At 35.2% G+C, this 12,521-nt stretch overlaps 1 protein-coding gene across 5 annotated transcripts in view; it reads left to right on the top strand.

Moving 5' to 3' along the window:
• The window catches only part of LOC150080742 (uncharacterized), a 95,549-nt gene that overhangs the window by 60,337 nt on the left and 22,691 nt on the right, over positions 1-12,521 (top strand). The window contains exon 1 of one of the 5 annotated variants that reach the window (XM_090381466.1): positions 2,399-2,684. The exons of the other annotated variants lie outside the window; for them this stretch is intronic. The gene's annotated coding sequence lies outside the window, so the exon portion shown is untranslated. Of the gene's footprint in view, positions 1-2,398; positions 2,685-12,521 lie in introns of those variants that run through there. 5 annotated transcript variants of the gene reach the window in all.

The following is a 12,521-nucleotide window of genomic DNA, read 5'->3' as shown; positions in this document are numbered from 1 at the left end:
ATTTAGTGTATCTCCTTTGAAATAGTTAACCTTAATACTGTATACACTGATTCCAATGGCGCCTCCATAGCCAGGTGGGCAGGAGCAGCAGTGTGTAGCACATGCTTCTTGATTAGACTGGGTTCCAGCCCGTGAGCCACCAAATACGGAGGATGCGGAAAGGTCAGCGAATGACCACTGTATATCCCCAGAGCAATATGGCCGTAGTTGCTAATGCTCCTAAATAATAATAACAACAACTGATTCCAATGCTTCTTTTGGATTTGCTAATAATTCCTGCTTCACATTCTGAATAATTTCCTCGGTCTTTGCAAATCTGTGACTTGGGCAGAGTGGTGGAATTCTTTGTGAGAGATTCTTGAATGGAAAGCACAGAGCATACAGGTGCTTTGTCATAATGCAAGTGCCAATATCCCAGGTCCCACTTTTCTTCCTTCTGTTTTCTCTAAACAGCATCACAATTTCTACAGTATTCCTAATTCACTGTTTGGCCACATAGGATAAATTCATAATGAACCATGTCGTTCGAGTCAACATATATGATAAGCATGATTTTCATGTTTTATTGAGATTGTCTTGCTTTTTTTAGGCCTTGGAGAATACCCTGTCTTCCATTGGAAGGACTTTTAAGGACTGTTCTTAGCCATATATCGATGATTTGTGACTTTCTTCATAATAATTGGTGATAAATCATCACTAGTCATGATGAACCAAGATCCTGACATATGAGAACTTGCCACTCTGTAATCATCAGTGAGGATGAAACACATCACATTTTCAGATCTTGTGTTAAAATTTATATGATTGCCACTTGCCACTATTTGCCAGTTTCACTAGCAAATTTGCAAATAGAAATTCCAGTTACTCCTGATCAGATCATGAACACGAGATTGAATCATTGGTTTTTGAAATTCAAGGGTAACCAGAGTGAAGATTACCTTTGGCAGGTAAACAACCCTCTTTAAACTTTGCAAACCACCAAAAAGTCTTCAAACAACACAGCATCTTCTTTGAAACCTGATTTTAACATTTCATGAGTTTCCGTTGCACTTGTAAACAAATTTGTTGCAAATTGGCTACTTAATAAAATCACTCATTATAAAATAGCTTCTATTCATTGCACACTGATTGAGACTGACTGCAGATAAATGGGTAATTCGTGCATTAGTGTCTGAGTGAATTGCCAAACATATTTGACATGTCTGCCTCACTATTATGCTGCAGTTTTATGATACAAAATGAGTGCCTGAATTTTTTTATCACAACTCTTATAGTTGTACTTGCTGACCATTCTCGACATCTACTTTTGTTGAATTTGGGACAATCTAGATACAGCTTGTGTACTGTATATAAACTGGAAAAATTGGTGATTACTCCACATGTAGCACTGCATGGCAGCACAGTGAATTTGTCATACTCTGTCTAGCTGTACACATTCTGGCACATCCTTCAACCTTCATAATGTTATAGCAAAATGGTATAAGTAGAAACTGTATTCAAATGTCATAAACAATGTCATGATAACTGTAATAATCAGTTTTGCATGCATAGATATATATATATATATATTTAAAACGTAAATGGAAACATTGGAATTAGAAGACTACCTTTATACTATCACAGTAATGAGATATATATATGAGGATCATTCAGTCACTCCTCTGTTGGTAGTTACTTTTGAAATGGTAAGAAATAGTAGAGAAAAATATAGTGCATTTTTTGTATTTATATACTTTTATTTAATATATGCGCTGTCAAGTCAACCTTTTCTTGGAACACCATACAAATTGTAATGCCAACTCCTATTGTACATCAGTTATAAACATTGTTATTGTTTATCAGTGTTGCTTTTTGCTAAAATCGGATAGAATGTGGTGGACTCATAGCTGATGTTAATGGTTACTGCTGTATGTTCACACATGATTCACGTGTCCTGATGATTGAGTTATTTATCCACTGTAAACAGTGAATCAGTTAGTGAATTGTTTTATGTGATGGATAGCCGTTCTGTTGGTCTTCTGTGGAAAAATTGCGTATTTGCACAATCTTGAGAAACTGTTCTGCTGGGACACTGTATTCATATTTCTTTGCTTTGCATATCTTCACCTCAGTGTGAATTACACTAAATTGCTTCTTGCTCAGAGACAGTCAGGAGAAACGTTGCAGCACACTTTCCAGTAATATATTGTTACTTCATTGGCATCCAGGTATATTATACCATATAGGAATATCAGTGGATAATTCTCAGGAATAATTTTTGGAAAATATCTTGGAAGTCACTGCACAGGACTTACTGAATTGTTCTCGTATATATATATATATATAGTCCAGAATCAACTTGATATACAAAATCAAATTAGCTGCTTATATATATATTTATATATATCCGACTGTTGTGTGTTATTGAATTCTGAAGTTGGCCATTCACTTCCCTAACAGGAAACTTTCATCTTTAGTATGCTTTTACCACTGGAGCTAAGCCGTTTTGCTGGTACATCAGAAACATCACATCCAAAGAATTATTTGTTATAATGTCTCTTTTTCTTTAAGATCATGTAGGTTAGCATACTCCTGAAAATTCTGTGGGATACTTGCAGTTTGTTGATGCCGTGCTGTTTGAGAATGGTTTGCCCTAGAAGAGCAAAACCATTGAAATGTAGTGGTGTCTGGATACTTTTTCCAGGGTAGTGTTCATATATCATACTGGATTTATATATATTTATGTATATATATGCTTCTGTATATATTTATTTATATGTGTGTGTCTGTGTGTGTAAACCTACATATGGGGTTGGAAAAATACATTGGTGCATCACATGCTAAGAAAAATCACCCCACTAACCAAAATGAAAAAAATGATTTTAAAATATATTTGCCAGCCATCTTTTATTTTTCTATGAAAACTCTGTACAAGATAATGAATGTTTTCCAAGTAGCCCTTTTAATGGACCTTTTCTTGGGTATGGATATAATGCTTGTTTGCCATTTGAAAAGGTGCAGGTTATTCTATGAATTTCTGGATATACTTTTCCAAGATTCATCTGTCATTCTATTAGTCAGTCTTAGATGGAAGAAGTAGGTTTTTCAATAAATTTAAATATTTATTTCACATTAATATTACCAACAGCATGTCCCCCTTCCTTTCCATCATAACCAGGTAAATATGCTTGTTCTTGATTTATCAGACGTTGCTGTAGTATTATTGCTTGTCTCAGCCAAATCAAAGATAGGACCAAAACTCTGAATAATATAATTTTAGAATATTTCAAATTAATGTGTAATGTGTGTTAATTAGGAAAACAAAACTTCAGTCAGTAACAAGTGGTAATGTTGTCTCCAAGTGTGGAAGCAACAAATACATAAAGTATTGGAAAACTGTTAAGTTTTCCAATACTTTATGTATTGGAAAACGACATGTCCCATCTGTTAGTTAATCCACTTGAATGCGGATCTTAATAATTTATGCAGTTAACATTGGGGATTTCATCCCTGGCCTTATACCCTTAGTGGTGTCCCTGAGCACCATGCACCAGATTGAAAAATAAGTTGCCAACTATAACATCATTATACTGAAATTCTTCATTTGTCTATATGTGCACAGAGATCCACACCATTCATGAAATTTTCCTGTGACAGGATGTTATTTTAAAAAAGGCATTGATAAAGACCTCTTTGATCTCTTTTACTGTTGTAATTCTGAATATTCTGATTTTATTTTAATTCTCATGGCATGGTTAGTTTTTGTTATTGCATTGTAACTGAAAACATAAAGTATGATATGTAGGAAAATCCTGTCACCTTGTTAAAGTTTTTAAATGATTTCCTTTTTAGAATGTTCCATGAAGTAGATTAACTAAAGCTAATATAGTTGCTTTTAGTAACAGTGCAGCTTACTTGTTATAGGAAGAGCTATATTTTCTTAGACAACAGAGGCTTAATTGCTTTTACAGTTTTACTAGTATTTTGGTTTGAACCCCTTGATGTGCTCTGTCCTAGCCAGTTCTGGCATTGTGTGGCATTTACATTGGTTTGACAGTTCTCTGTCACACATTTTTAGTTTCCAGGATAAGTTTTTGAACAGAAAATAATTTCCCAGTAGTAGTTTGTCTTGCAAGTCATTAAAGGGCTGAATGTGTTGAATTAAATCTAGGTTAACAGATTAAACAGATTTAAATGTGCCAAATAAATTGCGAAGCTTTCATGATAATTGTTAAATCCTCTGTAAGGATTAACAATCTGTTTACCATGAAATAAATTGAACAATATTTTGATCCTTTCAAGTTTTGTTTTCAATTAGCAACAGAAGGAAACCTGAATATAATTAGGAAATGATGTTACATGGTGATTTTCCATGAAATTTTCTCTCTAAATAACCGTTTTTGATACCACTTGTTTTTTAAAGTTAGTTTATCTAGCCTTATTGACTGAATGTATCTATTGTACAATTAGGTAATGTTTTGGGAACCTTGCAGGAACACATCTTCAGACCATACTTGCTCTACTAAAGGATAGAAAAACAAATTGTTACACTTAATTATTAATTAAGGTATGCATTACTACAAACATCCAGTTATATATAATTTATAAGTTTGTACAAATAAAGGTAAAAATTGAAATAAAAGTAAATAAGATACTGACATACCTTTTTAACTGCCCCCTGTCTTGCTGAATGACTAAATCTTCTTCATTCAGTCAAAGGATGCTGTTAGCTCATTTATACTTATGTTGGGCTTGGGGTCCAATTTTGAAATGTTAATTGGTCAGTGGTAGGTTGCCAGGTCTGTTATCCTGGAGCCCGATGTTTCTTGTTGTTCAAATCAACCAAGGCACATTTGAATACCAAGAAACACTGGGCTCCAGGATAACAGACCTGACAACCTACCACTGACCAATTAACATTTCAAAATTGGACCCCAGGCCCAACATAGGTATAAATGAGCTGCTAACAGCATCCCTTGACTGAATGAAGGAGATTTAGTCATTCAGCAAGACAGGGGGCAGTTAACAGGTAAGCAGTATCTTATTTACTTTTACTTTATTTTTATCTTTATTTGTACAAAGCTATAAATTACAGATAATTGGATGTTTTGTAGTAATGCATAAAATAATTAATTTTAACAGTTTGTGTTTTTGTGTCCTTTAGTACAGCCACGTATGGTCTGATGATGAGTTCCAGCAAGGTCCTTGAAACATTGATTATACAGTACATTTAGTCAAATAAGGCTACTAACTTTAAAAAAAAAACCATTCTTCACCTAAGGTGGACTACTCACAGCAATCAAACCCAGCTTCTCTAAATGAGTGGAAGAGAGTGGCGTATAATGCCAACTAAGCTGCCACAGAAAACAAAATACAATGCACTGATAAAAAATACACACAATCTTTCAAAAGTGACTTCTTTTTCAACAGTTAACATATATTGACAGCACATCATTAAATAACACAGCATTATCACAGTTACGGACCTATTACTGGAGTTATCACCTACATATGCATAAAGACTGGAAATGGCCGGAGAGCATGCTGGGCATGACCATTCATCCTGTCCAAGAATCATGGCCTTCAACATGGAATAAATACAGACTCCTCCCATCTCTATTAATGACATGTTCCAAAGTATAAATCTGTATACCCCAAGCCATTTCCAGTGCCAGTACTTATGGAATGATCTATAATAGCTGTATATCCTGTAGAAATTCACTGTTTCTCTCTCTCCCAGAAATATTCCTTAACTGTATGCTGACTTCCCTACATAACACCCCCAGTAATCCAGACATTTGATCTATCATATATCATTCCACTTTTACCATCCATAGGTACAGATCCTTCACCCTTGACACAACTGCATACAGCCTCTATTGCAGATACACACAGCTGTTTGACAGTCTCCCCCTCCTATTTTTTGAGATCTGTTGTGAAAGGGGGGGAAGAGTGAATTCTCTGTCCTTCTCCCTTTCCCCACACTTTTGGAGATCTATTGCGACATGTCCCATCTCCTCCATTCTGTCATCAGAGGTGGTGCAGTGGGATTGAGTTTTCACACAATATGCTGGTTCTTTAGAAAATGATAATTATGATTTTTTTTTTTTTTTTATATAATGCTTGCTGTTACAGAATTAGAGATTTCCTACCCTTGTTCTTCCAAGTTGATCCTTTTAAAGCACTTCGTAAATACCTGTTAATTATCTTTATTGGGATTGAGTCACTTGTGGTATTCTTGTTTGCTCTTCCCTTTAACCAATGAGAAATTAAGTTGAACAGATTCATAATAAACTTTTTCCACAATACATGTTATCAGATTGCATTAACTTCTTTAGTTTTACTTTTTTTTAATTAGAGCAAAGTCCTTTTACCTTTTTTTTTTTTTTTTGCAACTTTTTTTCTTAACATAGCTCAAATAAATGAAACAAAATAATAGGAGGATATACTTCAGTTCAAAGTTATTGCTTCAAGAACATGCATAACAATAGTCGATGCCTCTGTAGCCAGGTGAGCAGGAGCAGCAGTGCGTAGCACATGCTTCTTGATTAGACTGGGGTTCGAGCCCGTGACCACCAAATACGGAGGGTGCGGAAAGGTCAGGGAATGTGGCAATATGGCCTTAGTTGCTAATGCTCCTAAAAACCAAATAACAAACAATAACAACAAACATAACAATAGTCCTTTGTCTGATAATGAAACAATGATGCTGTCATCTTGTCTTACTCTTTAAGTGCTTTCCTCTTATTTGTGATGATATTAGGAGCCACTTGGCTTGACTTAAAAATACCACATTTCTTGGTCCACATTTAACAAGTTATGAACTCCAGTAGTTTTGCTGCTCTTTTGGTATCCATAGTTTTCACTATCAGGGGATTTTAAGAAACTGATACAAACTTTGTTCATGGATTCAGCACATTCCCCTATTTTTTAACAACTAGTCATTCAAATTATGCATGAAATTTTTGTTCCCCCCCCCTCCATTTTCTCCTAAAATGCCTCCTCCATTAAGCTTGTAAACTGAAATTTGTGTTTCCTTTGCCTGCACCATCCTCATAGTAAGCAAAATATGTGTAGTGACGAGCATTGAAATAAATACATCATGATTGAAATTGACACAGTTTTCCTTTTTAATCTGAATAGTTTTTTAGTTATGAGACTATTTGAAATTCTCTACAATAATGAAAACTGTTGAAGAAGTGCTGGAGACAGACTCCTTTAGACTGTAGATAAGCACCAAGATTTAAATTAGCACCTATGAAATTCTTTAAATCTTTATATAGTTTGGCAAATGAAAGAAGTCACATGAGCAGTGGGCATTGATAATTTTTGGAGCCTTTGTTTTACTTTTGCAATGGATAAGACTGGTAAACTGAACAAAATTTGATCAAGCAAAAAGAGGGTAAAATACGAGGACTGGTACAAAAGTAATGTCTTCTAATTTTTTACTTTCAAGTGTCCCACTGTAGATCATTTCACATGTCACTGAATGGTCACTAGACGTCTATAGTTTCACCATACTGAGTGGCGCTGTTCAAATGGTGGATGTTACAGATATACATATCATGCAAAGAGTGGTGATTGAATTTCTTACCAAGGAAGAGGAGATACCTATCAAAATCCGTACACATCTCAAAAATGTTTATAGCGACAATACTGTAGATGTAAGTACAGTTAGATATTGGGTAAGACACTTTAAGAGTGTGGAAAGTGACATTATTGATAAGTCTTGAAGTAGCCAGCCAGTAACATCAGTGACAACAGACAGCAAGAGCTGGATCGATGTGCTGATCAAAGAGGGCCACTGCATCACAACATTCCAATTGTGTGATGCAGTAGGTATAGAGAAACCTGCTGAGATAACCATCATAAAGGAACTAGGCTACAACACGGTTTGCAACTGGTGAGTCCTGAAAATGCTGAAAATACATATGATGCAAAGAAAATACATATCATGAAAATAATCAAAGCAAACTAAGCAAAGAAAATACATACCTGAAAATACATATCATGCAAAGAGTGGTGATTGAATTTCTTACCAAGGAAGAGGAGATACCTATCAAAATCCGTACACATCTCAAAAATGTTTATAGCGACAATACTGTAGATGTAAGTACAGTTAGATATTGGGTAAGACACTTTAAGAGTGTGGAAAGTGACATTATTGATAAGTCTTGAAGTAGCCAGCCAGTAACATCAGTGACAACAGACAGCAAGAGCTGGATCGATGTGCTGATCAAAGAGGGCCACTGCATCACAACATTCCAATTGTGTGATGCAGTAGGTATAGAGAAACCTGCTGAGATAACCATCATAAAGGAACTAGGCTACAACACGGTTTGCAACTGGTGAGTCCTGAAAATGCTGACTCATGAGCACAACTAAGCCCAGAAAGTCATCTGTTTGGAACTTTTCCAACTCTGAGAGTGAAGTAGAGGTTTTTCTTTCATGCACAGTCACAGGTGACAAAACCTGGGTCCACCATTAGGACCCTGAAATGAAGAGACAGTCAATGTAGTGGCACCATCAAAATTCACTGTGCAAGAAGTTCAAAAGACAGCCTTCTGTTGGTAAAGTCATGGTGACAGTGTTTTGTGACAAAGATGGGCTCTTGCAATCAACTCAGATCGATATGTTGAAAAAGTTTAAAGCCTGCATCCGTAAAGTTTGACCAGACAAAAACCCTAATGAAGTTCCTCACAAGTCTGCATATAATGGAGGCCATTGCAAAAGTGGAGTGCACTATTCTTTCCCATCCCTCATAGCCTGGACCTTGCACCTTCTGACTATCACCTCTTCAGCCTGCTGTAAGAGGCACTCCATGGAACCCATTTTGCAGACAACTACCAGCTCAAGCACAGTGTTTGCGAAGCCCTCTGGAGCAAGAGTAAGGACTTTTACAGGATTGGAATATAGCATTTGACTCAAAGATTGTGGAAATGCAATTAAAATTTTCTGAATAAAAATATAGGAGGCATTAGTTTTGTACCACATGAAAAATCATGGGCTAGTGGAATGGAGGGGTTGGATGTTTTAGATGTATTGTGCCAAATAACTGTTCATATTTGTTGAGAACAGAACATTTTCTGAGAGTGAGTGTGCACTGTGAACACTGGTGAAGAACTGATATCATCTGCATATCAGTTTGCTAAGACTACATTTTCTTTAACAAAATATGCTTTACTTAAAAATGGCATTTTTAAGTACCAGCTAATCTAATTGTAAGAGTAATCAAAATCTCTTACAGATAAATTTTTTGTCTTTTTTTTTTTAATGAAATTATCCTGAATTAATCTGTGAAAGATAACCATTTTTATGAATGTTACATATGTACAGTGGTGCCTACTTTTTATGGAACTTGAAAATCTCATTTTTCATGTTAATTTTGAATGTTGCTTGAAAGCAAATATTGTACATGCTCATAAAAAATCATCTGTTGCAAGATATTTTTGTTAAAAACAATGTCATCAAAAGTGGGCCCTGTTGTATTTTTATGTGCATGTTTATGTAATTTATATTATGTATATGTTTATATAATCCAGTTTCATATTATAAAATATTATAGTACTCAAGATTGATATTTTACCAAAATTAATGTTTTATGCACAAAAATTAATATTTTTAATCAAAAATTCTAGTGTTGTACCCTATTGCATACATTCTTAAACTTGACCAAAGTGATTACCACTCTTATGGCTGTATATCTTCTTTACTAATAGTGGAATGATTAAGAAAAGATGGTGGTAGTTTACCTTTGATGAATTGATTAGTATATCATTCATCTAAGAATTCCAGTGTAACTTCTTTGGTTTGCCAGACTATAATTCAAAATAAGATTTACAAGAGGTTAACAGGGCATTTGACCCAATTAGATAAAAACATTCTTGAAATAACTATTGTTTGCTCCAGTCCTCTTGGTATTGATTCATGTTCCATAAATAATATTTTTTATCTATTTATTAAACTTCCATTATAATTTTTGATATGCATATCCATCAGTTCTTTAGGAAACATATTTTAATTTTCTGCATATGTTCTTTTGCATTATTTTTGACACTAGTATCCTATTATTTAACCTATCTCACTTTACATTCTTCATCTGACTTCATAATTGCTATTAATATACATGTTACTGCCTGAAACCATGAAGTCCATGCGTTGTCAAAAAGGAGAGAGTTTGATTAGAGAGTTGGCTAGAGTGAGTGACAGTTAGAATGGGGTCCTCAGTATTCAGAATAGTAAAGAATGTCTTTAGAATTCCTTTGTAAACCATCATAAGGTGTGCACCTTTCTACTTATTTTCAGTTCCAGTTATATATATTTATATATATCAGAATATTGGGCTTTCTCTTAGTGGCTTTAGCTGCTTCCTGTGGATGTTTATGCTTTTTTGGCTCAACTTCGATTTTCATTCTTCTTTGCATTAACTAATACAAAAAAAAAAACTAAGAAGTATATTTTTGTTGTATCAAATTGATTGACAGGTTTGGTTAATTTTTTCCCTCCCAGCAGGCTGCAGTGGCCATGAGAAATTGCTTGTAGAATTAAAAATTGATATACAGTGCATTCTGGATAATGGGACTACATCGAGGAAAATGAAATGTGGTCCTATTATGCAGCTGGTCCCATTAACCGTAGCTTAAGGGAATGCAAAAAAAATAAGTTAAAAGTGAAATCTCAATTATTAAACTACAATGGAACTGATTAAGAACATACAAAACTTAGAAATAATGAAAAAAACGTTCAATTGTGTTTAATTACAAACTTACCCAAAGTTGATTGTTGTGTGCTCTCGACTGACTTCATATGAACAAAATCATAGCATTGATCCAGTGCAGTCATGGGACTGTTTTCGTTTCCTTCCCGCATGAAATAGCGATGTAAGTTGGCAATACATTTCATTGCATCTTTGTGTTTCACTCGCTCAGGCATGTCATCTTTATCACTAGATGACTCTTCGGATATCTTGCAGTGTTTTGCTACAATTTTATCAACAGTGTCCTCAAGATCATTTTCATCGTAACATTGCAGATTTATGTCGACACACAAAAATTCCTCTACGTTTGTAACTTGCTGCAGTGACAACACAGTTTCAGTTTCGGCTTGTGCTGTTTCAGCATTCTTTATGTCTGAGTGCTGAAAACCAGCATGAACAAAAGTTTTTAATCGTCTTGCAGTCGATCTTGTGCCAGTTATCTGCAACATGTTATATCCCTTGAAAAAGGGTCACCTTGCATGGTTTCCTTTGCTGCTGTTGATGATGATGTATAGAGGTTTTCTTCAATGGCGTCAAGTGTACAGTTACCAGTTTTGTGTGATATGTTGTGTTGGATGGGAAGAATTCCATTTGAATGTTGAGATAATCAGAGTGAGGATATCCAGCCCAGTTGTCAAGTAGCAACAGAATTTTTCTCGAGTTTCTCTGTAGTTTTCTGATTCGGCATTCTGATTCTTTAGCCATTGCTCAAAAATTTTAGATGTCATCCAGGCATTTTTATTAGAGCGATAGATAACTGATAAACCATCCAGTCTAAGTCTCTTGAATTCTTTGCTCTTTTCCCAATCAACAAAATCTTCCGTTTATCAGATCCCAACATGTTTGCACAGCATAACACATTTACGCAATCTATAGTCTTTTTTGAACCCACCAAAATTTTGCGTTTGTAGACCAGTGAACCAACCGTCCAGTATGCAACAGTAAAGCAAGTCTGTTTCGTTGGCATTGTAAATGTCATCAGTGGAAAATTGCTGAATCAAATTGGGCCACATCATTGGCTTCCAATGGTCGGCACGTACAAAATTTGCACTACCCTTCTCGCTATGTCCTTTCCTGAACTTTAATTTCATTTTGAGCTTTCCACTGTGACAACCAACCATCTGTCGCTTGGAAATCATTGCACCCCAGATTTTTAGCAAACTCCTCTGCTTTACTTTTCAGCATTGGGCCACTGATACGTACACCTCGTCCAGTTACAATGGAGAACCGTTCTTTTAGTGCCTCTTCTACATTGGGGTTCTTTCCTTCTCATTTCCTTTTCTGTGAAGTTCCTTGCTGCCATTGCATGTCATAGTTCATCTTGTTAATTAAATGTACAGTTGTTTTTGTTACTCTTAAGTGTCTCTGCCAGTTGCTGCCATTGACTGCTGTTAGGTGGTTGTCTAGCAAAGCAATCTTCTCAACAAATGTCAGATCTTTTCTTTTTGACTTCCTGTTTATAAACAAAAGAATTTTTTTAGAATTAGCCACATGTCTAGTTGAATTTTTTTGGAAAAAGTTAATCAGTTTTTATACTATCACAGGTATTTAGTATGTACTTGATTAATGTACGTACCTAGTATCCAATTACTGTAATTCTTTTTTTTAAGCAAGTTTACAACATGTAGATCTGTGTAAGAAGTGAGGTTCACAGAGTCTGAAGAGTTGCTTTAGTGCTCTGCGGAGCTCAAAAATTTTGAAAAAGCACTATTGCTACACCACAGATGGGATACTTCTATAGTCAAGGCCATTACCGAATAAGCTGCCATTGGTGTACACAGTGTAC

The sequence above is a fragment of the Mastigoproctus giganteus genome, chromosome 9 (assembly GCF_048544385.1).
Source record: "Mastigoproctus giganteus isolate SK-2022 chromosome 9, ASM4854438v1, whole genome shotgun sequence".
Lineage (NCBI taxonomy): Eukaryota > Metazoa > Arthropoda > Arachnida > Uropygi > Thelyphonidae > Mastigoproctus > Mastigoproctus giganteus.
This window is presented reverse-complemented; position numbering and strand designations above follow the sequence as displayed.